Genomic DNA, 16,749 nt, shown 5'->3' on the forward strand with positions numbered 1-16,749 from the left:
TTCATTCTGATTTTTTGGTTCGCTAAAAAAAATTGTGGTTTATATATCTTAACAACTAAGCACCATTTTAATGTCATTGCATTTTAAAAAACAAGTCTTTTCTATAGAATTTCCTATATGCAGTATGCATTAACTATTAGAATGTCAAATAACAAAGTCACTGACATCTATTTAAGGAAAATTACATAGGAAAAGTGATTAGTACTCTCTGATTAGGCTGAAGTGCTGAAATGCTAATGTGAAATGGCAAAATCTGCAATGAGAACATTTTGAATTTTTGGTAATGTTAATGTGATTTTATTTTTGAGTTGGGCATTTGGGATGGAGAAGTACTCAGATGAAGACATTTCCTTCATGATATTTTAATGTTGGGGAAAAAACCTTCAAAATCAGAACTTTTAACAAGGCTCTTCATGAAAATGTTTTTAATTTAATTTTAGATGTGATTTCTTTCTTAAGAGCTTCTTTTATTAACTTTAACTTAGATCCTTGTATGCTGAGCATTCAGTATTTCTCTACTTGGTTGTTTACCTACCTAGTTTTAACTGTGGCAAGTCATAGAGAATTTCAGTGGGTCCTTGCAAGGCAGGCAGGAGATTTCTGTCCCAAGAGTCTTATTTTTGACATGTGGTGAAAACAGATTCTTTAGAATCTTAGTACCTGTATTCGCTTATTTGGAATAGCTTTCACATGTTTTTTCTTATGAAAAAATCCACGGTCAGTCAGTAACATCCAAAGTGAAATTTTGTTGAAGGCTATCCTTGTCTTAATTATTATGGTATAAAGTATAATATACTAAGTTCCTTTGGCTTGTGTAGTAGCTGAGTGTAAAGTTATATATATTTCAATATGCTTCAAGTAAAGTTTCAGAGAGACAGCATGCTAAGCAGTGGTGGTTCTCAAACTTGAGTGAGCGTCAGCACCTGCTGGAGGGCTTGTGGGGCCAGCCCAGCTCTGATTGAGTGGTTCTGATTGAGTGGGTCTGCAGGAATGCCTGGCAATTTGCGTTTCTAGCAAGTTTCCAGGCAGTGGCGCTGCTGCTGGTCCGAGACCACACTTTGTGAATCTTTACCCTGAGGAAAGAGCACTAACTTTGAAGTTCGATTCCCCCCATTAGCAGGTTTCTGTGGGGGGAATTATTTAATGCAGGTAGGCCTACATTTCCTCGGCTGTGAAATGGAGTTAATGCTACCTCCCTGGGACTGAGGAATGAAATAGTGAAGTTGGACATGCCCAGCCCCGCGTGCCTGAGTGCTTGGTAAATGCTGATTCCCTCTGTCAGTCCTCCCCTCACTCTTCTCAAATGGAAAGTGACGAGCTAAATCCAGTGTCTTCTGCGTTCCTCTCTGATTCTGTGACTCTCAAAGTTCTCCAGTTCAAGAGACAATGCCCGGCCCCGTGTGTGTGCTGGGTGCTTTATAGGGGGAGTAGTAATAACAGTGATACTACCTAGACCATGGTTTTGGTTTTGGTTTTGCTGTGGTTAGGGCTTAGCATCTAAACTCTTTAATACGTCTTCAGTCAGGTTTATAAAGCAGTGTTGAAGAAGTTACATTCCAGCACAGTTTGAATCCATGCCTGGTTTATGGGGGCTGAGGGTATCAGATAAATGGGCTACTGTTTTCTGTGACTGACCTCAAAACTGTTTCCACTGCATCGCCTCCTAAAATGCGTGTTCAACATAAGTCGTTTTCATTACTTCCTTGATTTTCAGACAGCATTAAACGAGCTCCAAAACAAATCCAAGCTAAAAGTGTGAGCATGATTTAACATAGCAGCTAATTATTCAGTGTTTTATTTAAAAGTAGTCACTAGGGTATTCACTGTTGTAAATTTATAATCTTAAAAGTTGACCAGGCTGAAAGTATGAGGCTAAAATGCTATCAGATTTTCTCATCCTTTAATTCCATCTTATGAAAGAAAATAACCGTAAGTAGGGGCCTTTTGTCTTCTCCTCACCATCTAGATCTGCTCTATGGTAAATATGGGGAAGAGTACAGTCAGTAAAAAGCGTATGTAACTAATTGGCTGTGTTTGGAGACATGTATGGAACTTGATCAAACTATCTGCATCCATCCAGGGTGCTCTCATTACACTGCTGACTGCTGGGTGCCAGCAGGAGGAGCCGGGGGCGTGCCGGGGAGGGCTTTCCTCACACGCTGGATCCTGTAACTGCATTTGAAATAGCTATTTTTAAAAACCTGAACAGAGGGAAACTAGAAAGAATGAAGGCAAGACATTGAAAATGCATGAAATATCTGATAATGGCAAAAAAAAAAAATCAACTAAATGCCGGGATACAATGTCGGGTGAAGTGCAACTAGTGTGATCTAAAGTGGATCCTAATACTCAAATTCCTCTTAGGGGTTAGGCAGCAATTCCTGTGTAGGGCCAGCTAGTTATATTGAGTTTTCATCTATAGTCATCCTGCTAAGTCCTTGTGAAGGTTTGTTTTGCATCCAAGATATTTCCTATACTAAAATTTTATAGTATAATCTTAATCCTCTGGCTAGTGAATTGAAGCTGAAGTCATCAAGTGTTGGCACACTGTTATTTGTATTTTTACATAAGGCAATTCTGCGTCATTCTGACCAAGATGCAACATTTTAATTTTATCTGATAGGTCTGTATTGAGTAATCAGTAGCTATGTGCAAATACTCCCAGGGAAGTAGTAGTTAGTATAGAAATTATTTTATATGAAAGTCAGCTCAATTACCAGACCCAGGAGGCCAGAGGTAATGAAAGAGTACTTTAGAAAGATGAAATGTTTATGATAAATTAAGGAAACAGTCTTTTAGATACATTTTCCTTGGTGTGAATAATTTAATGCAGATTTTTACCTCGAATTTGTTATTAAACTTGATAATTTTATCCCTCCATCTATTTAATAAAATGAGTATTTTCACAACCTGTGTATTTAAAATTTAAAAATAATTGTAAAATTCTAATTAGTACTTAATGTTACTAATTCTGTTATAATTTAGGGCCAAAACTATGCCAGTTTTGGAGGCAATTTGAAACATTGCTTATTTTTATACTATATAATTTGGGAAAAATTATTTTATGGACAATGAGTATCCTAATGTAAAATATGTCTGATTTATATTAATACATTATTTGTGTAAAATCATTTGTATATTCTACTTATGTATTTTCTATTTCAGTAAAAATACATAAAAAATGCAGATCTATCCTTGTGCAAACAAGTATTTGATTTCTAAAGTTTCCTTTTATTAAAACATTTCCACTCATTGATTCTTTCATGCCTAGATTTCTAAGATGTAGCTCAGGCATTTGATGAAGTAGATCTTCCGCTGAACAACACGGTTCAGCTTTGAGAGACCGAACATTAAGCACAGTGAGTTGCAGCTTACGCATGTTAAGGTCTAAAGCCAACATAAAAGGTGAAATTTTCAAATAATCCACTTTTGGTAAGGTTCCACATAGGAGACTGCATTCCATCTCATAATGAGGCCTTTCCAGTGAGTTTTTTCTCCAGAGTTGGAACATCTAACAATATATTTACTGAGTATTAGAGCAGTCAGAGTTCCACCAAGAAAACAAAAACTACTTGAGTATTTTAAACAGAGAAAATTTAAAGCAGAATTTATTGCTCAGGTATTAGAAGAGCTGAGAGGACAAGCAAAAGGCTGAGGTAGCTCTGAAATTAGCAACAGCAGGAGGCCAATGCTAAACCTGGGCTGGCGGTGCAAAGGGAGGAAGTGGGGCAAAGCTGAAGGCCGGGGTCATGCACTTGAGACCAAACCACACAGAGAAGAGGAGGAGCCTTAACAGTTGTTACAGCTGGAGGTGAAGAAGGCAAAGAAATACTGTGGCTTTTCTTCTTTCTGCGATTGACTCCTACTGGCAGGACCGGACTGGAAGCCAGCGGCCACAGGAACTTGGGAAATGTAGCCCTTGGTTGTCAATTCCTCCGAGGCAGAGAGGAAAGGTCCAGCAGGCTCGGAATTGGCACAAGCACTAAGTAGCTGGCTTGCATTTGGAGGCCAGATTGTATGTAAAAGACGTGTCTTTAAACAACAGAATCACAGCACATGACGATACCACAGTACAGGAAATAGTCTGAAACCAAGATTGGTTTTGTCCATTTCAAGTCCACTCCAGGAAGAGGAATTAGGGGGACATGCCTGTCCTGGAGTCCTAGTTCTCATTCCCATCCCTCCTCCTCTACTTACTTCCCACTGCCCTCCTTTTTCTTTTCCTCCTCATGTCAAACTGGGCTAAAGGGAAGTGTGAGCAGCAGTATTGCTTCTCTAAAACCAAACATAAGAGAACAGGAAAAATACTTTTTAGTGATAAAGAGGAAAATCACTAAAGCATTCAGGATAGTGTATTCATGGAAGTGTTGGGAAAGAAGAAGTAAGAACAATAACTTCTTAAAAGACATAATTATTAGGCTGTCTACACTATTTTTCTTTCTTTTTTCTTTTTGCTCTTCTGAATGACTTCCACTGCCCTGTCTTCAAATTCACTGATTCTTTCTTCCAGTTGATGTAGTCTGATGTTGAACCCCTCTTTAGTTCTTCAGTGCAATTGTTATGTTTTTCAGCTCTATGATTTCTGTTTAGTACTTTTTAATATTTTCTTTGTGTTGAAATTCTCATTTTATTCTTGCATTTCTCTCCCAACCTTGGTAAACAACTTTATGACAATGATTTTGAGATTTCTGTGAGGTAAATCACTTATCATTATTTCATTAAGGTCAGTTTCTGGATATTTGTCTAGATCTTTTGTTTGGAACATATTCCCCTATTTCTTTACTTTCCTTGTCTCTGTTCATCTCTGTGGATTAGAGAAAACAGCCACCTCTCCTGGTCTTGGCAGACTCATCTTATGTAGGGGATGAACCTCAGCTATCAGCCTAGCCTGAGCTCCTTGTTGCCTCCCAAACCTTTGTGATTGTCCAAGCCATCATCTTTTTTCTTAGTAGCTCCCAGTAGATTAGGGTATGCCCTGACCCGGCATTGTCCCAAAGGCATGGGAAATGCCCACGTGCCCATTCAGGCTCCAGAGAACTACTAATCATCTGCCCCGTGAGCTCCCTGATGCAGGCTGATTGGAAACCTGACCTTCCAGCAGCAGCTGGGAAAGTCGAGATGTTAGATATGTTGTCTAGTCCCTATCAGGGAGAAACTGGGAGCTGGGTGTTTTTGCTTACTCATTCTGTGCTGAGCCAGAGGGAAAAGTCACTGGGAGTGCTTGTGCACCCATATAGAACCATTTGTTTGTTTTGTGTGGTCCCGAGGGGCTGGTGAATGCTGAGCCCCATCAGCTCCCAGAGCTAGTTGATTTGAGAGCGAGTCCCTTGGGTGGCAGCCATAATAGTTTGGGTGCCAGATGTGTGGACAAGCTCCTTCCATGGAGAAGCCGGAGACTTGGTTTTATTGTTTGAGTGAGCCAGAGGGAGAATGAGGGGCAAGTGCCTGCTGACTTTTGGGCTTGTTAGCACTCGGATGCAGACTGAGCAGATGCCGGACCCTCGGGCAGCAGCTGGGATAGGATGCGGCCAATCCCTTTCAGGGAGAAACTGAGACATGGGCAATTTGCTTGCTCCGTCTCTGCTGAGACTGGAGATGTGGCTGTGGGCAGTGCTGCATGTCTGTTTAAAAGCTGGTGCTTTGTTTTATGTGGTCCTGTGGGACTCTGAATGCTGAGCCCTATTGGCTATCAGAGGTAGGTGGTTTGTGGGCCTGTCCCTCGTGTAGCAGCCCTAAAATTTAGGGCACTAGATGTGAGGTCCAAACCTTTGCTCTTCAGGGAGAAGCGGGAAGTTGAGTTTCCCTCCTGACGGTGAAGTGCTCTGCCAGGGTGGGGTTTATGGCAAGAGTGTTTCAGCCCTTCCTACCCATTTTGATGTAGGTATTTTCTCAGTTGCCTGATGTGTAGGGTGTGTTGAGTGTAGGAGTCGCTCAGCTACTTTCAGGATTTCTCTCAGAGGGAAGTGATCTGTGTGTAGCTGTATATTTGGCACCTCCATGGGAGGAGGGGAAGTCGGGAGCCTCCCCTCGCCCCGTCTTGGTGATGCCCTGTATGTGAGGTTCTCATGGGGCAAATAGCTCCTCCTGTGGGCTGCGCACACCTCTCTCTTATCTGAGCACCTCTATTTGAATCTTGCTGAACATCACAAATGTTTAATTTTAAAATGGCACTGAGGAGAAACACCTAGTATCACATCTAGCCACATTGACCCAAATCACCTGCTAATGGAATCTGAGATATACAACAGGTTCTGCTTTCATAAAGATTAAAGAAGAAGCCTTAACAAGTAAGTCCCTGTACTTTCAAACAGAAAATAGCAGGTAACCATGCTTTTGTTAAATGACCAACCACTGCACCATCTCTATGTGTCTTGCATTATTCCAGGATCACCTGAGACCTAATCAAGATGAGGAGTCCTAAAAAAATTAATATGACTTTGGTGGGTGCATTTTAAAATGACTTTAATGAGGGATCAGTTTTCATTTCCTGGGCCAGAAAATATTTCGGGTATATTCCTGAAAAGAATGCTAATAGTTAGGTCTATATAGGGAATGATAAATTACATGAGCATAGGCAAAGAGCCTTACGAGGAATGCACTCAGTGAGTAGTGTGGAGAATGTGATCAGGCGCTTTAAAAAAACAGCAATTATGAAAGTTCCATAAATGTAATGGAGAGAAAAAGACTGACCTTGACCAATAGTATCAGTCTGGGCTGCACTAAACCTGATATGAAAAAGTCCCGGAAGTTCAATTAGGTGCAATGAAACATTCAGTAATCAAAATAAGGGCATAACTATGAGATGGTTTCTTTTGGGTGCTTTTAATTCAGAACTATTACCCCTACTTTCTCGGATAGTGTTGAGAAACCACTCAGTCTTGGATGCACCTGTGTGAATCTGAATTTCCAATTCAGATAATTTTTCTTTTGACATTTATTTTAGATGGATTATTTAAAACCATAACCATGCATGAAACTATAAAACTGCGTGAAACTATTTCTCAATTCAGGTCCTGCTGAATACTGGTGTCTCACAAGATTAACTTAATGGGTGTTCCCAAAATTAAGCAAAACAAAATAAAAAACAAAACAAAAACGAAAGTTGGTTCCATGGTCGAATAAATTGAGAAACATGTTCCCGTTTTGCTGCAGGATCATGTGAAATCTTTAATATCCAATGTAAACAATGATTCTCTAAAGGGAATGAGGTCCAATTTGCAGTTTTCTTTAAACTTATTTATTGCTGATCCCCCCATTAGCCCTTGCTGTTTTGCTGCACATCTATCCATACATGCAGAGATGCTTCTGTTCCAGAAGATATTTAGAAAATGCTGATACCAAAGATGGCAAATGGCTGACAAAAGGTCAGGAATATTTACGTACTTTTGTGTCGTTTTGAGTTTTTGGTAGAAGAAATGTTTCCCCTCCTGAGATAATGAAGAGGCTGAATGGACGGCTTGTTTTCTAGCACAGAAGGCCAATTTGAGGTGCTCTGGCAAGCAACTTTGTGTCCCTAATGAGTAAAATATATTTTTACCTTCAGCTTATGGTAAAACATCACACAGTATGAGATTGATAAGCAGTTCAAAAATAGTATCTCCTATCCTGTTAAAATTGGATTCAGAAAAACCTAAAGAAGCTTTGCAATTACTGCCAAAATGTTTCAGAGGGCATTAGGTTAATAGAAGCTGGAGAGGGGCGGGAAAGGAGGCAGCTGCTTGTCACCAAGAATAAGGACTCTATTTGCTACGAGGATTTGTAGGGGCAGCACTCCGTTACTGGGGTTTGGTAAGTGTATTTGTCTTGAAGTTGGAATTATATTTTGTTGAATTTTAATCATAAGCAGGGAAGTATGTTTTCCTGAATGTAAGAAAATACATTAGCTAATTTGGGCCATAATTGTAAAAATTACGCCCTTAGCATATGGAATGTAACAATGGAAATATTAACTTTGTGATACATTGTTTTTTTCTTTGGTGAGGTTTTGCTTTAAGACCTGTTGGGTTTAGCAAGAGAGAGAAAGGGATACAAGTCAAGACTTGGTTATTTTTGCAGATGGCTATAAGATGCGCACACACACATGCGTACACACAGAGGTTCGTTAAATTTTGAGCTATATTTCATTCAGCAGGAACCTTTGCTATTAGAAATAACTGTATTTGCATCTTAATTTTGCTTCCTCAGTGAATATGTTAAGCATTCTTTAAAATCTACCTTTAAAAACATCAAAAATATATTAAACAACAGTTGTTTAGCTGAGAGTGCTAATTCAACAAGTACTTGTGTGGATACCTACTATTTGCAAAGCTTTAGTGAATACACTGATGAATAAGGTGGTCTTTAGAGGAGTTTATGATCTTTTGCGGGGAGATGATAAGAAAGGTATTTTTTAAAATAACAAAAATAAACAGGTTACAGTAGTTGCCATTATTGAAGGTCGGAAGGAAGGGATGTTCCTGGCCCATCAAGGGTGGGAAAGGCTTTACACAGAAAGTGGCATTTGAGATGGACTTGGAAGGCTGAGGTCAAATTTTGAGAGGTGTGGTTGGTAGGCAGAAGATAGAAAGCAAACAACTGCATAGAGTTGGAAAAATTTGTGTGTTTGAGAAAAAGTAAGTCATTAAGTGTTAGGGAGTAATGGGAAATAGAGTTAGAAAAGCAAATGGTGAAGTACTTTGTATCAGTCAGCGTAGGCAAAGTTAGATGGCAGTAACAAAGACTCTCCAAATCAAAGTAAGAGAACAAGCGTATTTCTCACATTACTTTTCCATTGTGGGTTGCCTGTAGCTCTGCTCCATAGCGTCTTTATTCCGGGCCCAGGCTGAAGAAGCAGCCCTATCCAGGACATCATCAGTTCTGGCTGAGGGAAAGAGAATGTGGCAGAACTGTGCAATAGGTCTCATAGTGGCATATATTACTTCTGCTCACATTTCATTTGCCAAAGCAAGTGATGTGTCCAAACCTACCATCAATGAGTAGGGACATAGAATCCTCATACAGGAAGGGACAGCAGATATTTTGAACAATTGACTAAAAGCTTTTTAAAAGCTGGCATGAGTCTTTTGTACTTAATCCTCAGTTTCTGGACAAGGGCATATCTGGTAAAAAACAATCAGGATGTTTTGTGTGTGTGTGTGTGTGTGTGTGTGTGTGTGTGTGTGTGAGTACATAAAAATTCTTGAGGGTATTTGTTATAAATGTAGGTTCCAGGATTCTAGAAGGTCTGAATCTGCATTTTTAGCAAATGCCAGGTGAGTAGTATGTAGAGGATCCACAGACCTCATTTTCAGAAGCCCTGGATTAAGGAAAGAATGGAGAGTGAGCAAGTACGGGTGAGATGGGGCCATGATGAGGGAGTGGCAGGTTGTCTGCAGGTGCGAGGCCAGGGTGCAGTGTGGTCACATAGTAAATGGCCAATACAGAGGCAGATACGCTGAAAGAGGAGAACAGGTAGAACTAGAATTACTGAAGAAGGGAGCAAGGATAGGGCACAAACAGCCAGGGAAGAGTGGTGAAGGAGCAAATCTCCTTTGGAGGTGAGATTAAGAATATCAAGGGATCTTGGTCTTCACTGAGAAGTAGGAGGCAAGCATATCTGCTGCAAGAAAGAGTTGCCACCCTGAGGAAAGCAAAGGTAATAATCAGGAAGTCTCAGGAAATGCGATGCTTTTAGAGCAGCCATTGAAACAAGAGTAGACTAAATCCTATCACATAAATTTGTTTTCGCGTTGGGCCAGCAGGGGGCGCTATGGTAGCACACATGCTCATAACGGGGCTCCGCTTCCTAGACCTGGTAAGGCCAGCTCTCTTGAATAGGGTTATTAACCCGACCTCCAGTGCAGTATTTTGGGAGCTTCATTTATTACTTTTATAGCTATGAACCTTCATAGAAGGAACTTTTAAGGTTTCTCTTTAATTATTAAGGCATCTAGTTGTTTTTTTTTTTGAACTGCCAATTCCTATAGTCAAAAAGAAATTAATTCTGTAGAGTTTAAGGAAATTATTACCCATTTATTGACTTCACTTGAGGCGTAGAGTGGAGATTAGAAGAGAGAGGGGAAAAGACAGAGGAAAGAGAAAAGTGCATCCGTAGCGTGACTCCTAGAAGGGAAATCGCTGGGTCACGGGGTATGGGCATTGCACATTTTGTTAGATGCTGTCCAATTGCCTTCCAGAGAGACTGTGCCAATTTACTTTTACTCTAATAATGCACGAGCCTCTTATTTCTAAACACCTCTGAAAACCCACTGTATAAGTAAGCTTTTTAACATTTTCTACTCTGACAGGGGAAATATGGAATTTGGGCTATTTTTTACTTGTATTTTTCTCTTGTGAGAGGATGGGCACTTTTTCCACATTTACATCTTATTTTTTCATTTTTTTCCCTATGAACTGTATTTTCATGTCCTTTCCCCAATGGGTTACTAGTCTCATATTGATTTGTAGGAGCTCTTTTTATGAGGTCAATCAAAAATTTAGTTAACAATAGAATAGGTAGATTACACTTTCCCATAGATGAATGATAAATGACCTTCGGCGCATCCCCCCTGCCACCTGCTCTCTTGACCCACTAATCATGTAACTTGTTGGCATGTCTCCCAAACTGCTGTTTTAAATCTCCTTTGGGTAGTCTGCTGTGTAGAACTGTTTGCCTCATTTCTTTCATTTTATAGTTCATTTCAATATGGCAAAAGCCAAGAGTTAAATGGTGACGAATCAGGTGAATGTGGTGGTTGGTACGTTTTTCCTGGTCTCAAATTACCAGATGGCACATGATGCTCCTGCATTTCCAGGGCTTCCAACAGAGCATTTTCAGGGAGTGTCCTGGCTGTGCTGGGCTGTGATGACTGTCAGGATTCAATAGGCCTCCAAGTGGGCATAATCAGAAAACCGGACTGCTGATATCCCCGCCACTATCAGCGTCCACTCCTTGCCATTAGATGACATGTGTTTTGTAACAGCTTGAGATAGAATTCATATACCACATCACCCATTTAAAGTGTACAGTTCACCAGTTTTTAGTTGACTCATAGAATTGTCAATCATCACCACAGTCAATTTTAGAACTTTTTCATTACTCCCAATTGTCATCCACCCCTTTACTGTTACCCCACCACCGAATCCCCCCCATCCTCCCCAGCCCTAAGCAACCACTGTTCTATTTTCTGTCTCTATGTTTGCCTGTTTGGGACATTTCATATAAAGGGAATCATATAATATGTGGTAGTTTGTGACTGGCTTCTTTCACTTAGCACAATGTTTTCAAGGTTTGTCCATGTTATAGAGTGTATCTGTATTCCCTCCCTTTCTATGGCCAAATGATTTCCATCATATAGATGTGCCACATTTTGTTTATCTGTTAATCAGCTGATGGACATTTGGGTTGTTTCTGCTTTTTGGCTGCTATGTATAGTGCTGCTATGGATATTTGTGTACAAGTTTTTGTGTGGACACATGTTTTCATTTCTTTTGGGTATATACCTGGAAGTAGAATGGTTGCACCAAATGGTAGCTCTGTGTTTGATGTTTTGAGGAACTGCTCTAGTGTTTTCTGTATGGCTGCACCATTTTACCATTTTTTAAAGATTGGCACCTGAGCTAACTGTTGCCAACCTTTTTTTTTCTTCTTCTCCCCAAAGCCCCCCAGTATGTAGTTGTAGATTCTAGTTGTGAGTGCCTCTGGCTGTGCTATGTGGGATGCCACCTTAGCGTGGCCTGATAAGCGGTGCCATGTCCGCGCCCAGGATCCAAACTGGTGAAACCCTGGGCCGCCGAAGCGGAGTGCGTGAACTTAACCACTCGGCCATGGGGCCGTGGCCACCATTTTACATTTTGACCAGTAATGTATGAGTGTTCCAATTTCTCCACATCCTCATCAACACTTGTTTTATTCCTTTATTTTCATTATAGCCATCCTAGTAGGTTGAAGTGGTATCTCATTGTGGGTTTTATTTTTGTTCTTAGGGTCTATGCTTTACATTTTTTTTTATTGTGGTAAAATTTACATAGCATAAAATTTACCATTGTAACCATTTAAGTGTACAGTTCAGGGGCATTAAGTACATTTACATTGTTGTGCTTCATTGTAGCTTTGATTTGCCTTTCCCTGATGACTAATGATGTTGAGCATCTTTCCCTGTGCTTGTTGGCCATTAGCATATCTTCTTTAGAGAAATGTCTATGCAGGTTCTTTTCACACTTTTTAATTGAGTTGTCTTTTTGTTATTGAATTGTAACAATTCTTTATATATTCTAGATAACGGAGCCTTATCAGATGTATGGTTGGCAAATATTTCATCCTATACTGTGGGCTGTCATTTCACTTTTATGATATTTTGCTCTGATGCACATAAGTTTTACATTTTGATGAAGTTCAATTCATCTATTTTTTCTTTTGTTCCTTGTGTTTTTGGTATCATATCTAGGAATCCACTGCCAAATCTAAGATCATGAAGATTTACCCTATGTGTTCTTCTGAGAGTTTTATAGTTTGACTTTTACATTTAGGTCTTTGTTCCATTTTGAGTTAATTTTTTAAACGGTGTGTGGTAAGGGTACATCTTTTTTTTTTTTTTTAAGGAAGATTAGCCCTGAGCTAACTGCTGCCAATCCTCCTCTTTTTGCTGAGGAAGACTGGCCCTGAGCTAACATCCATGCCCATCTTCCTCTACTTTATATGTGGGATGCCTGCCACAGCATGGCATGCCAAGCAGTGCCATGTCCGCACCCAGGATCCAAACCGGCAAACCCCAGGCCACTGAAGCGGAATGTGCGAACTTAACCGCTGCACCACCAGGCTGGCCCCAAGGGTGCATCTTTTTTTGAAGTTCTATGTTACATGTTAAAGAAATAAGGCAACCTCTATGAAAAGCACTTTGGCAATATCTAATATAAATGCATATCCCTCCTAATTCCACTTCTCGGAATTTCCCTCAGAAACATGCTAAGGATGTAGCAAAGCGTTGTGAATAACCCAAATGATTACCAATAGAGACTGTTAAATTGTGGAATAAATGGAATACTACAAGGCCATGAAAAAGAATGAAGTTCTCTATGTGCTGATTTGGAAGGCTCTCCAAAAAATATTGTTCAATGAAGAAAAACAAAATTTAAAACAGAATATTTTTTGTGTGTTCAAAAAAATTGGGACAATAGGTATCTATATGCGTACTTCTTATATACATCTGAAGAAGCTTTGCAAGGATTCATAAGAAATCAAGAATAGTAGATTCTGGGGCTGGTCTGGTGGCATAGTGTTTAAGTTTGTGTGCTCCGCTTCGGCAGCCCAGGGTTTACGGGTTCAGATCCATTCATCGAGTCATGCTGTGGTGGCATCCCACATGCAAGGTAGAGGAAGACTGGCGACGGATGTTAGCTCAGGCACAATCTACCTCACACACACACACACACACAAAGAATAGTGGATTCCTCGGGGTGGGTGGACACTGGGATGCATAAAACAAGTGAGGGAGAGAGTTATTCCTGTCTACATTTTATATTTGTTGTTGGTGCCATTGAGTTGATTCCAACTCCTAGCGACCCTGTGTACAGCAGAGCAGAACCCCTGTCCAGTCTCTTTGCACCTCCTGTCACCTTCTGGAGCTATATCAGACAATGCTCCACTGCTATTCGTAGGGTTTTCATGGCCATTTTTTCAGAAGAGGGTGACCAGCTCTTTCTTCCTAGTCTGTCTTAGTCTGGAAGCTCTGCTGAAACCTGCCCTCCATAGGTGACTCTACTGGTATTTCAAATACCGGTGACATAGCTTTCAGCATCACAGGAACACGCAGTCACCACAGTATGACAACCGACAGATGGGTAGTGTGGTTCCCTGAGGGGGAAACGAACCTGGGCCTCGGCAGTGAGAGTGCTGAATCGTTATTAACTGCTAGACCACTAGGGCTGGCTACACTTGATTTATGATTACTTTTATTAAAAGATGGAAGCATACTATCAAACAATTGGATAATACATGTTAACATTTTTTTAAAGATTTTATTTTTTTCCTTTTTCTCCCCAAAGCCCCCCAGTACCTAGTTGTATATTCTTCGTTGTGGGTCCTTCTGGTTGTGGCATGTGGGACGCTGCCTCAACGTGGTTTCATGAGCGGTGCCATGTCCGCGCCCAGGATTTGAACCAAAGAAACACTGGGCTGCCTGCAGCGGAGCGCGCGAACTTAACCACTTGGCCACGGGGCCAGCCCCTTATGTTAACATTTTAAAAGCACCTTCTGAAAAAAAGGGAGGTGGGGTTGGAAAGCCACATTGTCATGGGCATTGCACATATTTTTTCCTAGCTGAAACAAAGTATTTTCTTACCAGGTTTTCTCATGATGACTAACATACTAAATACAGTCACACCATTGCTGGTGGAGGTTGGAGTTATGGTCTGTGGCCATGGAACAGAGCAGCAAACTGGTCCTCAAGATGCTAAACTAATAGTCCTGACCTCGTTCACACAGTAATGAACAAGCATCATGTGGGAAGGTTCACACGTCAAGGATTCTAAAGGGAAAGGCTGTTCTAGAACCTCTTTCACTGAAAGAATACAAACTTGTATGCATACGCTGTTTCACAGTTTTACTAGTAGGAATCTTGAGACTGAATTACTTAGATTCCTATCCCTGGGCAGCAGGTTGTAGGTGTCCTTGAAAAGAATAACCCTCCCTAGCACATTCATATCTATCGTTTAGCCTGGAGAAATCAGACAAAGAGGAAAACCTCACCACTGATGTTCCACCCAGATTCACTCTAATGGCAATTTTGGAGAGCTTGCTCTTGTCTTTAAACATTTCTAAAGTTGGGTCTTGGCAATTTTTTTCTCAACCCTTTGGAAAACAGTTGCGGTCATAGCCTTTTTTGGCTGAAAGAGTGCTCTCCTCGTCAATGTGAAATTCTCCATTGAAAATAGATTTCCCCTTTCCTACTCCTGTGGTTAGCCCTGCAACAGGAGCAAAACTGCTCTCAGACACGTGAACTTGAGGCAGGAAATCTAAAAACACACAGTGTTCCCTATGTGTCTTTCAACGTGTACTAGACCAGTGACCTGTGCTCACACGCAATTCTGACGGATGCTGCAAACAGGATTGGCATTCTGGGAGCAAACGCCATACATTCAAAGGTGGAGGCACACAACGTGAAGAAGGAGGTGAGCCAAATTCCTTCTGTTTTTATCCTCCTTTAAGGGGAAAGCCATGAAGAATCACAGTCGTCAGAGGAGTGGTTGGGGAAGAGGGGTGGGATGGAGAGAAGAAAATACCAGTATAATCAAATAAATAAATCAACCTTGAGAAAGCAAAAGATCTCCAGCAAAAAGAAGGAAAGTGATCTTAGAAATATAATAAAAATAAGTATATTATAAATAAAATGCCATGCAGTCTTTTTCTAACTCTGGATAAAGATACATCTTCAAAAAGACAAACTCCAGAACAAAACTGAGTCACCAGAAAAGCTCTCAACAAATTAATGGATTCTTTAAAAGACCTAGGATGCGTGAGTCCAGGTGTAACTGGAAGCTGAAAGGCTGTCTAGCTCAGCCCGAAGATGCTGACCTTCTCATGGCGGAAGCACCGGACTGCCCCCATTACCCTCATGTGGCAGTGAGGGCAAAGAGACTGGTAGGAGTCTTTGAAGTCTTGGCTTGCTGCTGCCAGGAATCTCTTTTCTCCTCTAATAGTGTGGGAGCTATGAAGGAAGAGAGCCACTGCGAGCCAGCTGGCAGTTGGAAGTTCCATTTTGAAAACTGAGAATGAGGTTTGTGTGGAAGGGAGGCATACAACCCTACTGTGTTGTTCCTGTCTTGTGGTTAGCAGAAGACACCACATGCATCGTTTCCGCTTCAACTGGAAGTCAAGTCAGGCCTTCTACTTTATTCTTTAAAAAAGGGCCAATCATTAAACTTGCACAATGGGGTCAATTTTACCAAGGGCATTCCATCCTCTGGGTTTGAAAACATGGAGGCAATTGAAAATGTTTCTTCACCCTGTATCTCCAAAAGTCACTAAAATATCGCCAGTTCTTTCTTGGCAGAGTTAAGCTTTCCTTTTCATTTTTGCAGAAAGCTTAAAAGGCAGATTAAAGGAACTCTAGTTTAACCTTCTCCTCATTGCTGGCTTCCTCTTATCTTTAATAAGAAACCACCAGCCTCTTTTTAAAAATCTCTCGGGATATGACCTCACCTCTGCCAAGGACAAGTCCAGTTCATTGTTGAATAGCTCCCTGGTTTAACGCATTTCCTTGCATTTTGCTGATATTTGCTTCCTTAATAGCTTGGTGTTGCCCCACTGTGCGAGGCTGATTCCTCTTTCTCGTGATGGCCCCTCAGATAGAGAAGCTGGCTCTCATCTTATATCCACCTGTGAGCGATTTGCAGTCTGGGCACCTCATGTCTTTGCCCAGGATTGTGGCCCCGGGTGCCATGCTGGTCTTCAAGCTGTCGATCTCACCCGCAGCCAGTCTTGTACCTCGCTGCTAGATTCATCCCAAAGCAGCTTTGCCTTTGTCAGTTACTTGTTGAGAAATCACTACAGGGTCCTTGTTTCATTAAAACCAATTTCAAGTCAAAGCTTTTTTTCCAACCAGCCCTAATTGGTCCATGAAACCTTATGTCTCTATTTCCCAACAAAGCCATTCTGCTCTGCTTAGATCAACCTTAGCAATGGCTCCTCAACTCACTTTGCCCGTTGATACTTCTAACCTTAGGCTTCCTGGTGCTTCCTCATCTGGCAAGCTTTAAGTTGGCTTCTCCAAA

This window comes from Equus przewalskii, chromosome 17 (assembly GCF_037783145.1).
Source record: "Equus przewalskii isolate Varuska chromosome 17, EquPr2, whole genome shotgun sequence".
In the NCBI taxonomy this organism is placed as follows: domain Eukaryota; kingdom Metazoa; phylum Chordata; class Mammalia; order Perissodactyla; family Equidae; genus Equus; species Equus przewalskii.